Consider the following 21,698-nt stretch of genomic DNA (forward strand, 5'->3'; position numbering starts at 1 on the left):
ATTTCGATTTCTATGTTAATATCTGAACCATATTTTTTTCCTTCCTCTCTTTGCATTTTTGTATTACTGTCTCCTTCTAACAAAATTTTTCTTTACTTTTTTATAACACTCTATTAATTATTTCTTGTCTCATTGTAAATTTCAGTTTCTTGTCTCCTCTCTCTCTCTCTCTCTCTCTCTCTCTCTCTCTCTCTCACACACACACACACACACACACACACACACACACACACACCCACTTAGCCCATGCCATGCTTCTCACACCATGTCACCATTTATATACCAGTCAAAATATATGTCCATTTTTTTCCTCTTTTAAATTACTTCTCATTTCTTATACCTTTCAATTTCTGTCTCAAGACACAATATCTATATGTGATTATCATGTGAAGAACCCTAATCGAACTAACAATTACTCCTCATCTCCCTAAAGGATTGTTTTTTACCTTTAAGATTTATCCCACAAAGACTATACTTTTAGAGTGGGATCAACTGGACCTATTTAATCTTGTTCTTCTCGCTTTCTCTACACAAAAAAGGTATAATAGTCTTTTAATCTTTTGCTTAATTTGTCTTTTAACTAGTTAAAACAATATTTTTTTTAGATGGACGGAGTACTCTCTAGTAACTAATATATAAAGTATTTCACAAATCTGATTACTATGTGCACTAGTCTTGTTGCCACTTCTAATTAGTTTGGAGCAAACCTTCCATGCATAGTTTTTAACTTTTAGGGGTATATATATGTGGCTGACCACAAAACATGCATATTAATTACTGCTCATTTCACAATATTCCTAATTAACAACACAATTAATCCAGAGCACTATGCAAAATTTAATATATAATCAGTTATGACTTAAATTTCAATTAAGACCACGTTAGCAAATTAATTAATTAGTCTCATTGTGTGGGCACGGCTTAGCTAGCTAGCTAGCTAGCCAAACTTCCAGCTCATAGCCAGCATGCTCATATTGCAACCATCGACTTTTAGAAGCAGAAAGTCACAAACAGGCCAAAAGGAGGGCCAGCAAGATTGATTAATTAGCATGCACCATGATCATATATACTTATATATGAAATTTAAACAAACACAGTTGTGTTGGTAGTAAAGGACAAAATTGCGGAATTGTTTTGGGAAATGTCGTATATTTATACATGTATGACCTCAGTGATCTGGATAGTGCATAATATCTCACAATTGGTACGTAAAGATATCAATCTAGATTTTTCAGTACTAATTAAAGCACCGGATTTTCCACAAAAAAAAACGAATTCTAGATTTAACTATAGATATTTCTTATCACAGAGACCAAATCTTCAAATTTATATACTATGATAAAGGAGAAACTTGTCCTATATATAAACATGCATCAATCATTGATCTCAGCTGCTTCCCATGCATCTATCTATAAGCCAAAACACTATAGTAGCTAGAAATATGGCTAGGTGGTGCAGTTATATATGCACTCAGTTTGAATCGAAGATTAATTTCACGCTAGTGTGTACAGTATCTGTTTTAGGAGTTTAATTTGATATGTGTGCCTGTGTTGTGGTGAGAGTGTTGGGTCTCTGTTGGATTGTCTCCTTTTAAAAATGGACTACCGCTATATGATTTTCCAACAAAACTTTCAGATTAAACATATACTATTACTAGTAGTGTAGTTTAATTATATTGTAACTCGTACGTAAGTAATATATAGATTATAATATAAGTTAGATGTAATCAGATTGTAACTTAAGAAAAAGTCACTTAGCTCAATGGTTGATATATTGGGAGTGGATTCTAAACTCTTGAAGGAATATCCTCTCGTTATTCGTATGTCATCCAAATGGTTATAAAAAAAATAAAAAAAATTCAACAATATAGAATAGTATGTGATAAATCACTCAACAAACATACAAGCTAAAATTCAACTTCTCTAAGTTGCCAAAAAAAACAAATTTGATTGTGAATATACGTTAACTAGCCATAGTTTAATTTTTTTCGTTGTAACTTGTATAAGTTAAATTTGGCTTTACATGTTTATAGAGTGATTTATCATATATTAATCTAAGCTATCCTGTTGAATTAATATTTTTATTTTTTATAATCATTTAGATGGCAAACAACTAGAGGATGTCCCGCAACAGTTTACTAGTTTGGAATAGTTTTCCCCATGCATAAGTGCTCGGCATGTCATGGGTAATGGGTTTGAACCCATCTCGACACATCTCAAAGTGCATCCGATAGTCAGAAAATCACATGTCTTTTCCTGATTTTTAATCTATCGACAGAAATTTAATTAGTAGGTACATTTAAAAAAAAATCAAGCGCTCAAAAATATCATAACATGTATACACATAAACATTACAAAGAATACGAATCGGCCGAACACTTAAATATTAAGGAGTATTTGAGACAAAAATTAACCCCCGAAATTCCTCAGCCTATATATGCATGACGACATGTACGTACATATACATATATTAATTTCTCTGAATATTTATACTCTTAATTATACGCCGAATCTCTCTACGTATTCGTAGGATCGGGAGGAGTCGATCGATCGTCGTTGTTCACCGTCGTCGCCGGCCGCCGGCCATGGCGCCGCCGTCTCGTCATGTACACGCACCGCCGTCGTCGTCGGCGGCGGCGCATGAGGCCGTCAGCAGGGCGGCGAGCGCCCTGAGGAGCTCCACCCTGGCGCGGAGCTCCGCGACGTAGCCGGCGGCGCGGAGCAGCAGGCGGCCGGCCGGCACCGCCTCCCCGCCGGGCACCAGCCGCCGCAGCTCCCGCACCCTCCGCGCCACCGCCGCCGCCCGCAGCCGCCTCATCGTCGACGACGACCTCCGCCTCCGCCTCCTCGTCGTCGTCGTCGTCGCCGCCGCCGCCTTCATAATTAACCGAGGCGCGCGCGCTCTCCCTCGTGGCTGGCGCGGCGAGGCGCGGCGGCGCCGACGAGGTGAGCTAAGCTAGCGATCGACAGGAGGAGGTGAGGGTGAGCTCTATGGCGAGGTGAGTGGTGTGGGAGATAAATAGCGGGAGGGGGTGGCGAGCGTGGTGGATATTTTACGTTTTGGTCCTTTATGAAAAACTTATTTTATAAATAGACTTGCGTGGAGGCGGGGCGTCGTGTCTCGTGCACACGTGCCTGACTTGACAGCTCCACGAAGCTCTGACACGCATGCATGCTGATCACATCATCTACCGTCCATTTCTTCTTCTCCTTCTTCCTTCCTTCCACTCGCCTCTTCTTTTCTTTTGCTGTTGTCGCTGTGATGTCAACTCTTTTCAATCTGATCTTATTGGCATGTATCAACCATATAGTATACTCCCTCCGTATTTTAATGTATAATACAGTTAACTTTTTTTTATAAATATTTGACCATTCATTTTATTCAATTTTTTTTTGTAAATATGAAAATATTTATATCATGCTTAAGGAACATTTGATGATGAATCAAGTCACAATAAAATAAATAATAATTATATAATTTTTTTTAATAAGACGAATGGTCAAACATTGAAAAAAAAATCAACGGCGTCATACATTGGAGGTAGTAGTATTTTTCAATGCAACCCCTTTCATCGTATTCTAATTTTTTTTAATCCGGTACAGCTTAATTAGAATTTAATGCCATGAAAGTAGTCCCATTTGTGATAAATACTTTGACCATTCGTCATCTTTGCTTAAAAAAAGATTCTAAATAATACTTAAATAGATGTCATCTCTTATCGGAGTGTAATATATGCTAAATATAGATACTCCTATTAAACTTTCATTCACAATAATCTAATAGTTTAAACTTTATTAGTGGTCAAAGTTTACAATAATATTGGTCAATATATAGTGATAATTATATAGTAACAGAGGGAGAACCTTGTTACTAAGTTGGTAGTACCATGTTATTACAACAAAATTCATGTTGTCAGGTTAAATATAAGTGGAACATGTGCACAAGCTCACGTAATGCATCCAATGTAAGTGTGCACATGTCCCATTTGTATTAAAAAAAGTGTTAATAATCTTGTTTATTCATTTTATTTAGGGGTGGAGTCACCGCCCGGCTAACCTGGGCAGCCGCATAGACTCATCAGAAAACTCCATTAAATTTTAGTAATGTTGAATAATTGATGGTGAAATTTCTATAGCAAATAATAGTTATTTTAAGTTTATCCGGACTAAAAATCTTTCTACCTCCGCGCCACTGATTTTATCTAACATTTGAGGAGAACTCCTGCATGTTGTAAGAAAATAGAAAAGATGTACAAACTCCTAGCGTTTAAAATTTATACTAGAATATGGCAACTTCTCCGTGTCTCTACTCACCTCAACCAATCATAATTCACGACCGTCTATCATTTAGTTTTCATGAATATTTTCTTATATCAACCAATCACTACCACTGCCGCACTTATTTAATTTTATTTATTCCTTCAATTGTTACTCTTGTAAAGCCCGATAAACCCTCGAATATTTTTGATGGAGCTGCAGACGGAGGTGTACAAGTAAGTGTTGAACTCCAGTACTGCCAATATACTACTAACTGCTAGATAATAAGCTAATGCAATACGCTAGCGAGAAAGCAACAAAGGGACCACATAGCTCTATGTCCACAGCGAATCGCTATAGCCTCACATGCGCGGCGAATGCGAAACGCACGTCGTCTGTTCCAACATGCAGACGATCGATCAACAGGGGAAGCTATCCTGCAGTTACCTTTTATATGTTCCTCCCGTATACTTCCTCCATCCTATATTAAGTTAATTTTTAAACCCTTTCATTTGTCCCAAAAACAAATTTATTTCTAGAATAATAATTGTATTTAGGATAGATAAAGTGATGAATAATTGCATTGAGATTTAGGCCCTGTTTAGATCTCACCCTATAATTTTTCACCCTGTCACATCGAACATTTAAACACATGCATGAAATATTAAATATAGACTAAAAAATAATTAATTGCACAGATTGCGATTAATTTTGCGAGATGAATTTTTTAAGCCTGATTGCTCCATGATTTGACAATGTGGTGCTACAGTAAATATTTGCTAATGACGGATAATTAGGCTTAATAAATTCATCTTGCGATTTATTGACGGATTCTATAATTAGTTTTTTTATTAGTGCCAAACACCCTATATAATACCCGATGTGACACGCCAAAACTTTACACCTTTGGATCTAAACACCCCCTTAGTAAAATAAGAGTATTCTAATTTTTTTATTGGTATATGTTTGATGGGTGAAAAATTAACTTATTTTGAGAAGGAGGTAGTATGCAGTTTCAACTTAGTCAGTTAAACTATCACTCTATTAATTATATTGTTTCTATATCATATCATATATTGGTTTATCCATAAAACATTAACAAGTCATAAATTGTCGCGATGTTGTGTTGGCAAGGAGTCTAGGAGATAATAGTTCTTACTGTTAAGACGAAATTAGAGGCGCATCTACAGTTTTAGGGAAGAAATTAAGGACGTCATATATAGCCGACGATCCTCGCCAATGTAGAGATGTCAAGGATATCTAGTTTTTTCAGGTTATTTTGTACGTGCTGGAGTCCACATTTGAGCAAGGCAAGATTCCGGTACTAAGTATAATTAATTATTGTGAAAGGACATATAGCCTAGTGGTTGCAGTGACCTGAGTAGCACCCCAAGATCCTGAGTTCAAATCTTCATAGGAGCGAATTTCAGATTGGGTTATTTGAGAGCTAAGTTCTCTGTTCGATAGGCTAAGTTACTAATTTAAAATGGCTGCATATATCCGATTGGATATATATAGAGGCTGGGTAAAAAAATACCCTAGCTTCTCTAAAAAAAAGTAATTAATTATTAAGATCAGACATTTTAATCAGAGTGAAGCGCATTGCCGGTCCCTAAATTTATTCGTCTATGTCATCCAGCTCCCCGAACTTGTTAAAGTGTATCATTCCAGTCCCAAATTATTGACACGACCCCTCTGGATCCTACATAGCGCTTACGTGGCATGCCACATGGACACTAAAGTGACATGCCATATGAACATTGTGGTCTCAAATTTTCTTTTTCTTCCCCTCTACATTTCCTTCTCTCTTTCTTTTTTCTTTTCTCCACACCAACAGGAAGGAATAAGAGAAAAAAAAACAGGGGAGAAAAAGGATAAAGAAAACAACATGTTCATACGTTGCAATTCACCAGGTCCATATGACTGGGATAGATTGAGAATTCGGAATTCAATGTAGGGAGAAGCGGACAATTCGGTCGGAAATCTTCTTTTTACCGGTCCAGTCCCTCTATTTCGATTCTCTCGTGCCACCCGTGAGCGGTGGGAGGAGAGTATAAAATGAGGTCGACTCCACTTCTACGATAGTAGAGATAAATTGAAAAATATATCCAATTGTTCTAGTAATTTCGGTTGGAAATCTTCTTTTTACCGGTCCAGTCCCTCTGTTTCTCTTGTGCCACGCGTGAGCGGTGGGAGGAGAGTATAAAATGTGGTCGACTCCACTTTTACGATAGTAGAGGTAAATTAAACAATATATCCAATTGTTCTAGTAATTGATCTTTTAGAGTACTACCTCCATCCTAAAATAAATGCAGCCGTAGAAATCCGTGTCCAACGTTTGACCGTCCATCTTATTTGATTATGAATTTTTTTAAAAAATAGGCATACATAAAGTACTATTCATATTTTATCATCTAATAACAATAACAATAGTAATCATAAAATTTTTTCACATAAGACAAATGGTAAAACGTTGAAGATAAATAGTGTAAAACTGCACTTATTTTAGGACGGAGGGAGTAGTCCACAAAGCTGAGGGGAAAAGGGGGCCGTACTTGCGTGGGGGCACTTGTGGGTGTGGACGTAACATGGCTAGCCTCGCGTCGTGCGGCCGTTACGGTTTGGTGACGTACTGGACGGCGCTGCACATGGACGCACATGACGCTAGCTTATAGCTAGCTCCACACACACACTAGCTAGCTGCGATCCATTATTATATCCATCTAATTATATATACCAGACAATTATAATCAATTAATCCTACGTACGTGTGGGATAATTAATCTTGGTATCCATGCAACCGTCGACATATACTCCATGCGTGACCGAATGATTGAGAGTTGAACGCGAATATAATGGATATCGATCGGCCGATTTAATTTGATGGCTTTGTTCTTTGTTCTTTTATATCCTGCTTAACTACTTCATCTGTTCTAAAATATGTAGGATTGAATCACAAGAACTAAGCCAATCAGAGGGAGGTGATTGGTTGAGATACCCAAAAACCAAAAACTTTTAGCGGAAATAAAAGTTACCCTCGAAATCGATGGATCGCGGTCCGACCGAGGTAGTCGTGCCGGTCTGACCGTCTGAAAGCCACCGGTCTGACCGAGATTGGAACTCCGGTCTAACCGCCTGATCAGCTGCCGCTTGCTGTCGCCGCCACCGGTCTGATCGCCCTTACGCCGCCGGTCGGATCGCCCCGATGCCGCCGGTCTGACCGCCGCTGAGATGCCGGTTAGACCGCCGAAACCCGATGAAACACAAATCGAAGAACTCTCAAAGTAGATGACAACTTTATTGCTTCTCTCTGTGTTTACAAAGTGCACCAACAGCACTCCTTACAAAAATCTCGACTAAACTCGAAACCCTAACTAAACTAGCTCTCAAAAGCTATACAAAAGCGATACAAAGCGATACCGGGAAGACTCATGCTCCCCTCTATTTATACATGAGGTAGGCAGCCTAAAGCCACGAACCAAACTCATACTAAGAGTTCTAAACACCTTAGGAAACCTTCTAGTACAAGAAAGAAACTTTACATAACCAATCGTACCAAATTTGGACTCCTTCCAAATTCGACTCCGCATCCCATACGCACACAATACCTCCATCGTATGCCATATGGAATCTCCATCAACCATGTGCATCAACTCTAGCCTTAGTATCCCGCATGATATCTGACCACCACGGACATCGTCTTACCACCAAGCCAACTCCCGGTCCATCACCGCAAATACTCTCCCGAGGCATCGGGTCACCTACACATGAAACAAACAAAGAAACCATATTCCGAGACCAAGCTATCTCCAACTTAACTCATTAGTAGCAAACAACAGTATTACATACGTATAGTATCCATCTAGAAGCCATAACCATGAAACAATCACGGATATCCAAAGAAACAACCCGAAACCGAAACCGACACAGCGTCGGCCGGTCAGACCGCGAGCCGGCCGGTCTGACCGCTACACATGAGCCGGTCTGACCGGCAACCACCGCCCGGTCTGACCGGTTCCGACAAAACAGTAAACCCTGTTCATCACCTGAAAACAATTATCTCCAAAACCACTTCGATAATAATCTCCAATTATCAAAACCAATAATCACAGATGCCAATTGTTCATTACAGAATAAGGATCAAAACACATGTTGATCTTACAATCTCCCCCTTGATGAACACATTGGCAAACCCATTAAAAATGTTTTGGTGTTTGGAAAAAAAAACAAAAGTGGTAAAAAGCACACTTCGTACAAACGTACACATCGTGCTAAAAAATCCAAAAGAAAACTTCTTCCCCTTTTTAAAAGAAAGAAATTCCCAATTAAACCAAAAACATGCTCTTCTCTTCTCATAAAAACTCATCTCTTCTTCCCAAAACTTATCTCTTCTTCCCCTTTTGACAATGATTTCATCAAGCATAGGAATTATGTTTATTAATGTATAAGAGCTTAACATACATATAGCATATCATGTCATGTGTTGCAATAAAAAGAAGATGAATCCATCTATAAAATAACAAGCATGCATTAAAGTATAACCATGAACCAAAGATTTTACAATTAAGCTTAAATCAATAATCAAAATTCATGATTTCATACGATTTATAATGCAACATCTTAACAAGCACATAGGCTGAAGAATAAACACTAAACACATATACCTATTGCATTTATCACTCTTTCTCAAATAACTTTTAGCACAAAATAACAAAGAGAATTTTTAACCTTTTCTTTTCTTGAGCCTTTTTGCTCATATTTTTCTCTTTTTATATTCCGGGTACGTCCCTGTTGTCAAGACTGTTTCCAGGGATTCGGCACCCATTATTTTGCTCACATCGAATATGTCCTTGTCGTCAAGACTGTTTCCAAGGATTCGGTATTCATTTTTTTCATATTTTTATTCTCTTTTCACAATGAGCAATTAAAGCTATTTGAGGAATAACAAGTCAATAAAGCATATATATATAGAGCATTTATAAATCAAACCATATGCTAGCATCAACATTGTATATTTGCTTAATTCAAGTTTAGAAATTAAGTGTCATGCATCATCTCCCTTAAAAGCAAAATCTAAAACTCATGAAAAGACTAAAATATATACAAGTTATGCTAGAGACAAATAAACCTTCAAAGTATTGCTAGCATGCACAAGAAAATACCGTATGTATAAAACAAAGCTCTCTTTTTGCAATTTTTTTTCATTGTCATATTATTGCTTGATAAAACCATGAGATACAAACTCCCCCTCAAAACATGCCAAAAGGATTCACGAATAAGCATTAACTCCCCCTCAAAATAACCTCCAATTCTCCCCGAACAAAAATCAAGAAGAAATCAAAGATTTTGAAAAAGACATCCAATTGCCAACGATATCACCAAAATTCTCAAGAATTGACATACATCCAATAGGATTAACCAAAACTACAACCTCAAATACTAGCATGAAAAAGCTAATAAACAAGAGAGTAGACTAAAATTATGTCAATCCAAAAATAAAGTGATGTTACCTTGCAAAGCAATCATCATCTCAAGATTGAACACTCATGGGGAGTATACCGCCAAAATACCTACGAACAAGAAGATGTCGAGGCCTCCGTGTTGGGGTTAGAAATAAGAAATTTTAGAATCCAACACTGAGTCACACGACCACTAGAACCAGTAGGTACATACGCACTTACAAAATCAGAATCAGACTTACCAGAAAACTTACCTTTTTGCTTCACAAAAGTCCGAGTTGAATTTCGCACAAATTTGCCTCGAGGCCGGTCTGACCGCCGTTGTACCTGCAGTCTGATCGGGCCTGGCAACCGGTCTGACCACCGGTTCATCTACGGTTTGACCGCTGTCCGGTCTGACCGACTGGTTAGTGTCGGTCCAACAGTGGTCCTCGAATTAAAACCCGATTTTTGCCAACGTCGTTTTGCAAAAGCAATTTCTCTTTCATTTTTCTGTTTATGGGCAAGTCTAAAACAAAAACCAACAAAATGTCCATCTTTTCCAAAAAAAGAACAAGTGTACTTCTCACGACAAGTTTGTGAAGTAGATGGTTTTGAAATTGATGGTTTTGCAACAACAGAAGGTTTTGCATTCAAAACATTTGATTTCGAAGAAGATGCATTCAAAGAAGACATGATGCCAGTAGATTTAAACACAGTGTTCTTAGGCTCAGTTTCAATCAAAATTTCACCTCTCCTAGCAACACCCAAAACAGTAGGAGGATGTCTAGTATGATGAGCATAAGAATCAAAACCTAAACCACGATTGTGTGTGCTAACTTTAGATTGATCAAGAATCATGTTGAGGTTCTTTTTACCATCAGAAAATCTTTGCAAAGAACTTTTCAAATAAGAAACCTCCTGAGTAAGAATAGCACAATTTTTGCAAGCATCCAAAAGACCTTTTTGTTTTCTACAAGTTGAGCAAGAAAACACCTCATCTTGTTTAACAATTTCTTCCATGTGTTTAACACGCTCTAAAGCATCTTTCAACTTCAACTCATTCAAACATACTTTGAACAATCTTGAGAAATCAAAACATCATTGTTTTGTTTTGCCTTATTTGCACATGAAGCATTGACCAAAGAACTTGCACAAAAAGCAACTTTGTATTTTTTTTCAAAACGTTCTTTGTCAAAATCAACTCATCAACAACATGAGCATGTAAAGCAAATCCAAGAGCAAAAGAAGATTCCAACTTTTTAGATTTTTCAATCTCAAATTCTAATTTCTTGCAATTAACAGAATTGACATCTCGCAAAGCATTAATTTCAGAAAATAAAACTTCACAAGATTGACAATTATCATCATTAGGAATTAAAGATTTTAATCTAGCAATTTCAGCATTTAGAATATCAATAGTATGATCCTTCTCATCAAGCACAATAGAACATGTTTGAAGTTTCTTAGCAAATTTGTAAACAGCATATTGTAGTTGATCATAACTAAGCTTTTCTTCATTATCATCATCAGATTCATCGACATCAGAACTTGCATTAGGAGCAATAAAAGCTAGATCAACAACTTGCTTACCTTTGCCCTCATCTTCATCTTCAGATCCATCAAAAACTTTTACGAGTTCTTAAATTAACCACTGCATGCAATGCTTCTTCTTCTTCTTCTCCTTCATGTTCTTCTTCTTGTTCACGTCATCCTCTTTGACTCTTCCATCATCTTCCTTCTTGCCTCCCCAAAGCTTAGGACAATGTGAGCGAAGATGATCAAGTGCTCCACACTCAAAACAACAATTCGGTTCTCCTGTTTTCCTGTTCCTAACATTTTTCATAGCTCGAGAAAATTTGTTAGATAGCAAAACCAAGTCCTCCTCCTCGAACTGTTCGAGTTGATCATCGGACATGGCATTAAATAAAGCAAGAACAGAAGACTTCGATGAAGAAGCACCAACATCCAAAGAAGTTGAAGACGAAACCAAAGCACTAGACTTAGAATCACCTTTACGAGAAAGAATATTCATCTCATGAGTTTTTAGTTTTGTGTAAAGCGAATCCAAAGTCAAAGTAGACATGTTCATAGACTCTTGAATAGATGTAACTTTCATCTCCCAAATAGACATGTCAAGACCATTCAAAAAGTGACGAGAAATCTCAGATTGTGGATAATTAGCATCATAAGAAGAATCAACAGATCTAAGATCACTCAAAATTTTATTAAACCTAGAAAGATAGTCATCCAAAGCTTCTCCAGGTTTCATCTCAAATTTAACGTATTCCTTTTTGAAAAGATCACGACGAAGTTCTTTAATGTTATTTGTACCTTGATGAAAATTATTCAAAGCAACCCAGATCTCATGAGCAGTTTGAAGATGAGCAACACGATCATAATCCGAATGAGAAATCCCACTCAAAAGAATATTGCGAGCTTTGCAATTTAGTTCAAAAGCAGTTTTTTCAGCAGCAGTATTAATAGCTTCAGGAATGACATAAGGAAGAGAAACTTTTCTCCAAATATCATAATTCTCAGCCATAATGTAAGATTGCATCCTACTACACCAATGAGAAAAATCCGTTCCATCGAAACATGAGACTTAGTTGTAAACTTATTAGAAGTAGCCATGGCAAAAACTCAAGATCGGTAAAGATCGAAAAAAGCAAACGTGGCTCTGATACCACTTGTAGGATCGAATCATAAGAACTAAGCCAACCAGAGGGGGAGGGGGTGAATGGTTGAAATACCTAAAAACCAAAAACTTTTAGCGGAAATAAAAGTTGCCCTCGAAATCGATGGATCGCGGTCTGACCGAGGTAGTCGTGCCGGTCTGACCATCTGAAAGCCACCGGTCTGACTGAGATTGGAACTCCGGTCTGACCGCCTGATCAGCTGCCGCTTACTGTCGCCGCCGCCGGTCTGACCGCCCTTACGCCGCCGGTCGGACCGCTGCGATGCCGCCGGTCTGACCGCCGCTGAGATGCCGGTTAGACCGCCGAAACCCAATGAAACACAAATCGAAGAACTCTCAAAGTAGATGACAACTTTATTGCTTCTCTCTGTGTTTACAAAGTGCACCAACAGTACTCCTTACAAAAATCTCGACTAAACTCGAAACCCTAACTAAACTAGCTCTCAAAAGCTATACAAAAGCGATACAAAGCGATACTGGGAAGACTCACGCTCCCCCTCTATTTATACATAAGGTAGGCAGCCTAAAGCCACGAACCAAACTCATACTAAGAGTCCTAAACACCTTAGGAAACCCTCTAGTGCAAGAAAGAAACTTTACATAACCAATCGTACCAAATTTGGACTCCTTCCAAATTCGACTCCGCATCCCATACGCACACAATACCTCCATCGTATGCCATATGGAATCTCCATCAACCACGTGCATCAACTCTAGCCTTAGTATCCCACATGATATCTGATACCACGGACATCGTCTTACCACCAAGCCGACTCCCGGTCCATCACCGCAAATACTCTCCCGAGGCATCGAGTCACCTACACATGAAACAAACAAACAAACCATATTCCGAGACCAAGCTATCTCCAACTTGACTCATTAGTAGCAAACAACAGTATTACATACGTATAGTATCCATCTAGAAGCCATAACCATGAAACAATCACGGATATCCAAAGAAACAACCCAAAACCGAAACCGACACAGCGTCGGCCGGTCAGACCGCGGGCCGGCCGGTCTGACCGCTACACATGAGCCGGTCTGACCGGCAACCACCGCCCGGTCTGACCGGTTCCGACAAAACAGTAAACCCTGTTCATCATCTGAAAATCAATTATCTCCAAAACCATTTCGATAATAATCTCCAATTATCAAAACCAATAATCACAGATGCCAATTGTTCATCACAGAATAAGGATCAAAACACACGTTGATCTTACAAAATAAGATCATTTCCTCTCCTCTCTTATTTATCTCAAAATAAGTTCATCTTTAATAATTATATATTACATTCAATTTCTTAAATTAGAAGACAAATACATTAAAACTAGATGAAGTAGGGATAATTGTATTGAGATCTAATAAAATTAAAGGTATTATAGTCTTTTTTTTTATTGGTACGTGTGTGATGAGTGAAGAATAAGCTTATTTGGGATGAGGTAGTAATCACTAGCAAGGGCTAATTAGTATATGGAATGGTTTTATGACCATTATTTTAGGATCATTACTTTAAACACATGAAAATAATATTTATATTATTTTCTCCGTTCACAAATATAAAACATTATTTTCAGGTGTTTAAAGTTTATCTATAAATTTAAACATTATAGATTAATACTGGTCCAATCAACCACCTATATTCTTTTTTCATCTTATCCCATATCGTTTTGTTTTCTATCCATCTCTAATTTAACGAAGGACACTATAATTCTTTTAAACCTTAATTTCTACTGAACAATATGAAAATACTTTTGTTTTTGTTTGTAGACCGAGGGAGTATCAAATATATACTCCTAATATATTTTAACAACAGGGTACGATGGAAATTGTTTCGATATATCACAGCTCAGATCTAAGCTAGCTAGGGCCTTTCATATGTCGTACTACGTGCCCTTTAAGCTGTAACGGGCCAATGGCACGGCGGCCGTGCTAGCTACTACTCCAGCTTATTGCTAGGCTAAGGATGTGTTTAGTTCGCGCTAAAATTAAAAATTTGGTTGAAATTAAAACGATGTGACGGAAAAGTTAGAAGTTTGTGTGTGAAGAAAAATTTTGATGTGATGAAAAAGTTAAAAGTTTAAAGAAAAAGTTAGGATCTAAACTCGGCCTAAGCTAACAACGCCTGACTGATCTGGGGCTGTCACGTACTGTCTGGCTGGCATCCATGGCTATGTCACTACCAGTGTGATAGCTTAATTAGCCAGCTTCACATCAGTTCAGGCACACACTTTCTGTCATAGATAATATTACTATTCTCTCTACTCATACGATGCAGCCTGTCTTGCAACATGCATGTAGCTAGCTATAGCTTTCTTTAGATAACCGAAATGGTTTTAGATCCAAAACATGCATGTGTCATTAACCTATTTGATCTTAATTACTTCCTCTCCCTAAAAGATCTTAACTACAATTTTGTCTGTGCATAACTAAAGAAAAAAAAACCTGCTTAAGGAGCTTAAAATTCTGAGAAGCAAGATAATCGGCTTCTATGAAACTTCTGGATTTTACAAATATAATTTCTCATAATCTAGACATATGGACTATGGGGAGAGTAGTTTATATGTGATCAACGGATAGTAGCAGGATTAAACATTGCACCGGATAATTAGTAGATATGTAAAACCGTAACATGTATCTTACAAAGTTCTTTACGGTAGGTTCTGTATAAAAAAATGTTGAGAACTTAAGATCTTGTATGCTGCAAAATATAAATGCATAGACATGTGTGTGCTATTTTGTAAGATTTTCATAACAGAAGTTCCATATATCTTCTCGATCGTACAAAAGTACAAATACATATAGGTGGTCAGTTCTCATCTCATATAATCATGAGTTAATGCTTATGCCAGTTAATCTTTTGTGGTATTTTAGATTTATAAAGTATTTAAGCACAAAAGGTTTATAATGTATTTAAGCACAAAAGATCTGTATATATGTTGATGCTTTTGCATGCATGGATGCTATATCTGTATTTATCTGCAAATGGAAATTAAAGTTAATTTTACGTGAGCTCAATCGGCAACAGTGCAGTCATGGCGAGTGCGAAGAAAGGGACAAGGAACTGTCGCTGATGTTGGCCGCCATGTGCCAATATATTTAAGGGCCTTAAAAGTCGTTGTTTGTTGCGATTTAAATCCAATTAATCAACAAGAATGGATCATTAACAGGGGAGAAATCTCACTCAAATAATATATAGTAGAACGACAATTTGTTTTCTTCCTCAACGTGTGCATGGTGTTTAATTTGTGTGCATGTGCGCATACATGGTCCATATATAAATCCAGCTCGATCACAGTACGTGTGGACAAATTGTTAAGCTTAATTATACAATCAAGACAAACTAGCTTTACATAAAGTGGAGGACGTATATATGCATGTATTGTACAAGGTTTGGTTAGCCAGCCGGCTAGTACTTGGCCATGCAGTGCATAGATTTTTTTTTCAAAAAAAAAACAAAAAACAAAAAAAAACCCCCTAAAAACCCTCCAATATATATATATTTATATACATGTTTTGAGTTATCAAACTTTTAAAACTTGACGATTAATTTCATATTACAGTTTATTTGAAATTAATAAGCTTTTGATATTCCGAATGTACACAAATTTGTGCCCTTATATATATATATATATATTTATTTATCATAAAGTTATTGGTGGTTAAAATTTAACGAATGTTTTTTTCCTAAACATCAAATATTATCATATATTACTAGTTAATTAAAAAAAGGAGTACATCTCTAGAGTGTTGTGGCTGGGTTGTATGCGCACGCCTACGTTTATAGCTAGCCACGTCTTCATCATATACGTTGTCGGGAAGCTTAGGTAGGGAGATCGACTGATTAATTTGCCTGCCCGTGTACATATATATGCATGTATGGGCCGCCGCCGTTTGATTTGGCATGTAGTATTAGACTGATGCTGTTTAAGCGTAGGGGGCTGCAGTTTTTTTCCGGTGGGGATGGGGATTAGGGATGCTGGAATTGTTATTTAGTGCACTTGTGTTTTCAATCTTTGTTTTTTTTTGCTAAATATACTTCTATGTGAAAAATCTTAGTTTGAAAGACTTATATTTAAAAGGGTGTGCGTCGAGAAAACAATGCCTTAGGCTGTGTTTATTTCTTTTCAAACTTCCAACTTTTTCGTCACATCAAATATTTAGGTACATGTATGGAGCATTAAATGTGGACGAAAAAAAAACAATTGCACAGTTTGCATGTAAATTGCGAGACGAATCTTTTAAGCCTAATTACACTATGATTTGACAATGTGGTGCTACAGTAAACATTTGCTAATGACGGATTAATTAAGCTTAATAGATTCGGCTCGCAGTTTACAGGTAGAATCTGTAATTTATTTTATTATTAGTCTACGTTTAATAATTCAAATGTGTGTGTCCATATACATCAAATTTTTTTTTACCGAAACAACTAAACACGGCCTTAGAGCACCCGCAATGGTAAAGTAAGGTGTTCTCTATAAAACATGTACATCTCAGCAATAGACTCGATTAATAGTAAACCACCTTAATAGTATGTCTACATTGGTATCTATAGCTCTCTCATACATTGCCTCGTTTTTATCTATAGACTATCTCTAAGTTAGTATATAGTTTTGCTCTCTCTCTTCATTTAATACCTTTCAAGTAGAAAAATATGCTGACATGGATCTCTTATAGAGAGTCTATAGATAACCATTGTGGGTGCCCTTAGAGCACCCGCAATAGTAAAGTAAGGTGTTCTCTATAAAACATATACAACTCAGCAATAGACTAGATTAATAGTAAACCACTTCAATAGTACGTCTATATGGGTATCTATAGCTCTCTAATGCATTGCCTCGTTTTTCTCTATAGACTATCTCCAGGTTAGTAGATAGTTTTGCTCTCTCTCTTCATTTAATATCTTCCAAGTAGGAAAATATGCTGACATGGATCTCTTATAGAGAGCCTATAGATAACCATTGCGGGTGCCCTTAGCGGTGAGACCTCGAATTAAGGACTACAAACCCGTTCTAAAATTAATAGAGATGCGCATTAATTGTTGATCATAAAAGAATAAGGTTAAATGGGTCTAGGTCAATAGGTGAAGCTAGGTTGAAGTGTATACGTACACTCGTACGTTTAGTGTAACCCAATCGCCACCTATCGCATCCGACTACTCCTGTACTATCCCATGCATCCACACACGTCGCCACACGCCAAGGAGGTGTTGGCCTCCTCCCTGATAGCCCGGCGAAGCGTGATCAGAGCAAGTATAATAGTAGGCTATAAACCGGCTAAATGCTGAGGTGAAGGAGAGACGAGAGAAGAGAGAAGAGAGAGGAGAAGCGGGATGTAAACTTACAGCCGGTTTGGACACAAGAACTAAGAAACTCTGTGAGAGAGACAAGTGGGCCCTATATTAATTGTAAATGGCTCACTATTATATGGGTAGACTATTATATAGGTAGACTGATAGAAGGTCACAAAGAACTTTATAGCTAACAGATCGGCTATATTGTTAGCCTTGCTCTTAATCGCGCATATATCGATCTTCTCTCCATTCTAGGCTTGATTGAGCAGCGACTTCCACCTCTTTACTCTTTTCTTTTGTTTTATCGGCCTCACCGCCTCATCAGCTCGATCCATGTGTTGACAACACATTTAGCCTTGTTCGGTTAATCCAACCTACAAGAGGATTAGAGGATTTGAAGAGAAATAATTTCACACCTAGCTATGGAGGTTTGGAATTAATCCTTCTCCGATCCCTCCCTCATGCTTTGTTCGGTTAATCCCACGTACGCAGGGATTGAGGATAATTTAGAGGGAAATAAGTTCGTCACACCTATTGTAGTGTGGAATCACGTCTACTATAGGTCTTATAAAGATTAATTGAACAAGAACCTTAGAAGAATAATTTTACTATGTTAGATAGGTAATTATATATGCATGCATGATAATCTCTTTAAGGTAAAGTTTATATGTAGTAGTCCGCGGCGGAATCAACGTGGGTGTAGGGGGACTTGAGTCCCCCCTATACCCACAAGACCTATGGATACCCCCGGAGCATCCTCTTCGATTTTTTCACTATGAATGATAAACTAAAGGTCCCTAAATGGTTAGAGATTGAAGAAACTGTGTAACTGAGCTCTCTAATTTTTGTTTCTGGATCCGCCCCTGTTAGTAGTGATATATGCACGCATGTGTGTTGAGAATGATAATGGGGGGCAATGATATATACGACGAGATACGCATCATGATCGATGCACACAAATGTGGATCATTTCATATGGATCGTTGGTGCATCCATCGATCTGCATGCATGCAGAGTCCCAATGATGCAGGAGAGTCACATCGATCGGTCTCGAGCTCGTGCGGACGTATTCGCGGCCGTGGCGAGTGGAGTGCAGCTGGATAAGTTTGTCTGTGTGCATCAGTGCATGGCTGTAACGACGTACTCCGTTACTTCTACTACATTCGTCATATAATATAAAGGATTTTAACTTTTTCTTACAATGTTTTGACCACTCATTTTATTTAAAAAATTTGTATAAATATAAAAATAAAAAGTTGTGCTTAAAGTATTGTGAATAATAAAGCAAGTCACAAATAAAATAAATAATAATTCTAATATTTTTTGAATAAGACGAATGGTCAAACAATACAAGCAAAATGTCAAAATCCCTTATATTATGGGACTGAGGGAGTAGAATATAAGCATTTTTCTAAAATATGGTACATGTATTAAAGAAATAGATAGAAATGATTCATCGATAACAGAAAATAGGTAAAGAAATTAAATGAAGAATGGTTATAGCCGATTAAGATGAAGGAGGTAAAAAATAGCTTCATTTTAGATAAAGTTTTAATGGTAGAAATAATTTAATTTTAAGACGGAAAAAGTACATTATTCATAGCTACTCTCTCCGTTTTTTAATAGATGACGCCGTTGACTTTTTCTCACATGTTTGACCATTCGTCTTATTCAAAAATTTTATGCAAATGTATAAGATATAAATCATACTTAAAGTACTACGTGTGATAAAACAACTCATAACAAAATAAATTATAATTACGTAAATTTTTTAAATAAGACGAATAGTCAAACATGTAAGAAAAAGTCAAAGGCGTCATCTATTTAAAAAAACGGAGGTAGTATATACGTAGCGGACTAGCGGCCGCCGAGTGGGTGCATGCTTAAGTGGCTCGCGAGATGACTCGTTAAGCTCATTAACACATTTATATTACTTTTATAATTTTTAGTTTACTACCTTAACATATATATATATATATACACTTATTAGTAATAAACACTAATTTCTAACTGGTGAAGAATTAATACACTAAATACAAATAGTTTAGGTGCAACTACTAAAGGACTAATCAAAGTTAAAACGCACTAAGTGTATGAACAAATGTTTATCTGTTGTACTGGTGAGCTAAGTGGGCAGCTCACGGGCTGGCTCATTAATTAAACTCACGAGCTAAACGTCTAGCTTAGTTTGACTCACAAATATTACGAGTTTAAGTTAATCCGAACCAAGCTATCCATGCACGAGCCGATCTGAAGCAGGAGTTTTGAGCTTTTTGTTCACCTGCCCCTATACGTGCATCAATATACTCCCTCCGTTTTACAATATAAGACTTTATAGCTCACTGGTACAGAAGTGTTTTTTACTCCCGGTTCGTAACCCCCTGTAGTCCCGGTTGGTACGAATCCGGGACTAAAGATCTCTATTCTTAGTCCCAGTTCAAATAACCGGGATTAAAGATGGATCTTTAGTCCCGGTTACCGGGATTAAAGATGGATTTTTAGTCTCGATTGGTGTTCTCCGAGAGTAAAGAGAGAATAGCGACAGTTCTAGACGGTCCATTTTTCTTTTTTTTTATTTTCTCCCAAATCAAGCGGGAAGCATATCTATTTTCTCCCAAATCAAGTGGGAAGCATATCCCCAAATCAAAGTAACATCCCAAATCCACATCACAAATCTTAAAGTTACATATACACACAAATCAAATATATCACAAATCCTAAAAAATTATACACAAATCAAATACATCATAGGTCATCTCAGATCCATCCAATAAATCACAAAATTATACATGTGAATCACAAATTAAAAAAAAGAGAAAATAACGCCGTTGTCGCCGCCCACCATGGCCGCCGGCCCCCCGCCACCCGGCGCGGCCCCGCTGCCCCGGTCCGCCGCCGCCTGCCACGGCCGCTGGCCCGCCGCCGGGCACGGCCCCGCCGGCCGCCGGATGGGAAGGGGAGGAGGATGGGCAAGAGAGGGGAGAGGAGGAGGTGGAGGAGAGGGGAGGGGATCGGATGAGGAAGGGGAGGAGGTGGAGGGGATGGATCGGGATGAGGATGGAGGAAGCGGAGGAGGAAGGGAAAGAAGGGAGAGATTCGATCTGTGGAGAAGAGGATAAGGGATAGGATTATATACTACGCTTCGAATTTTAGTTCCGGTTGGTGTTCCCAACCGGGACTAGAGATCGGCAACCGGAATTAAAGTGGTGATCTTTAGTCCCGGTTGGTAACACTAACCGGGACTAAAGATCTTCGGCCCCCTGACATCAATCTGACAGGGGATGAACCGGGATTAAAGATGATTTTTAGTCCCTGTTGGTAACACCAATCGGGACTAAAGATCATAAAATGCCTCTGGAGTTTTCAACCGGGACTAAAGATCATTTTTAGTCCCGGTTCTTCTTGGAACCAGGATTATTGTGGTTTTGGGTCGACCCAATAAAGATCATTTCTCCACCAGTGTAGCATTATCCACATACATATAGATATTAATGTTAATGAATCTAAACACATGCATATGTCTAGATTCATTAACATCTAAATGAATGTGGGCAACAATAAAAAGTGTTACCTTGTGAAACGGAGGAATTAATGATTATGCACAATAGAGGTGCGCACGTCATGCGTGACTACCTGTATTTTGTGTACAAATGCAAGCTAGCTATGACAAAATAAGGCTAGCTGGAAGCATGGTGTAACGCCAAATTTTGCGGTTTTCCTTTTCGAACAACACCACACAATACGATGTTCCATAATAATATAGCAGAAAAAGTTAGAAATATGTTTTATTATTTTTAGGGTATGTACAATGGTAATTAATAGTGAGTTTTTATAGTTGTTAACAAGGTAAGTTTGTTGGCATGAAAGATCCTTATGTATGAGAATGGCTTAACATCAACTCTTAGCGTTTATAAAAGCAAAATTTTACTATATAAAGATGGAGAAAGAAAAGAGGGATAAATAATTGTTAGAGTATTTTATCATCTCAACTGATATAAAAGGATAGTTTCTAA

The sequence above is a fragment of the Oryza sativa genome, chromosome 9 (assembly GCF_034140825.1).
Source record: "Oryza sativa Japonica Group chromosome 9, ASM3414082v1".
Classification (NCBI taxonomy): domain Eukaryota; kingdom Viridiplantae; phylum Streptophyta; class Magnoliopsida; order Poales; family Poaceae; genus Oryza; species Oryza sativa.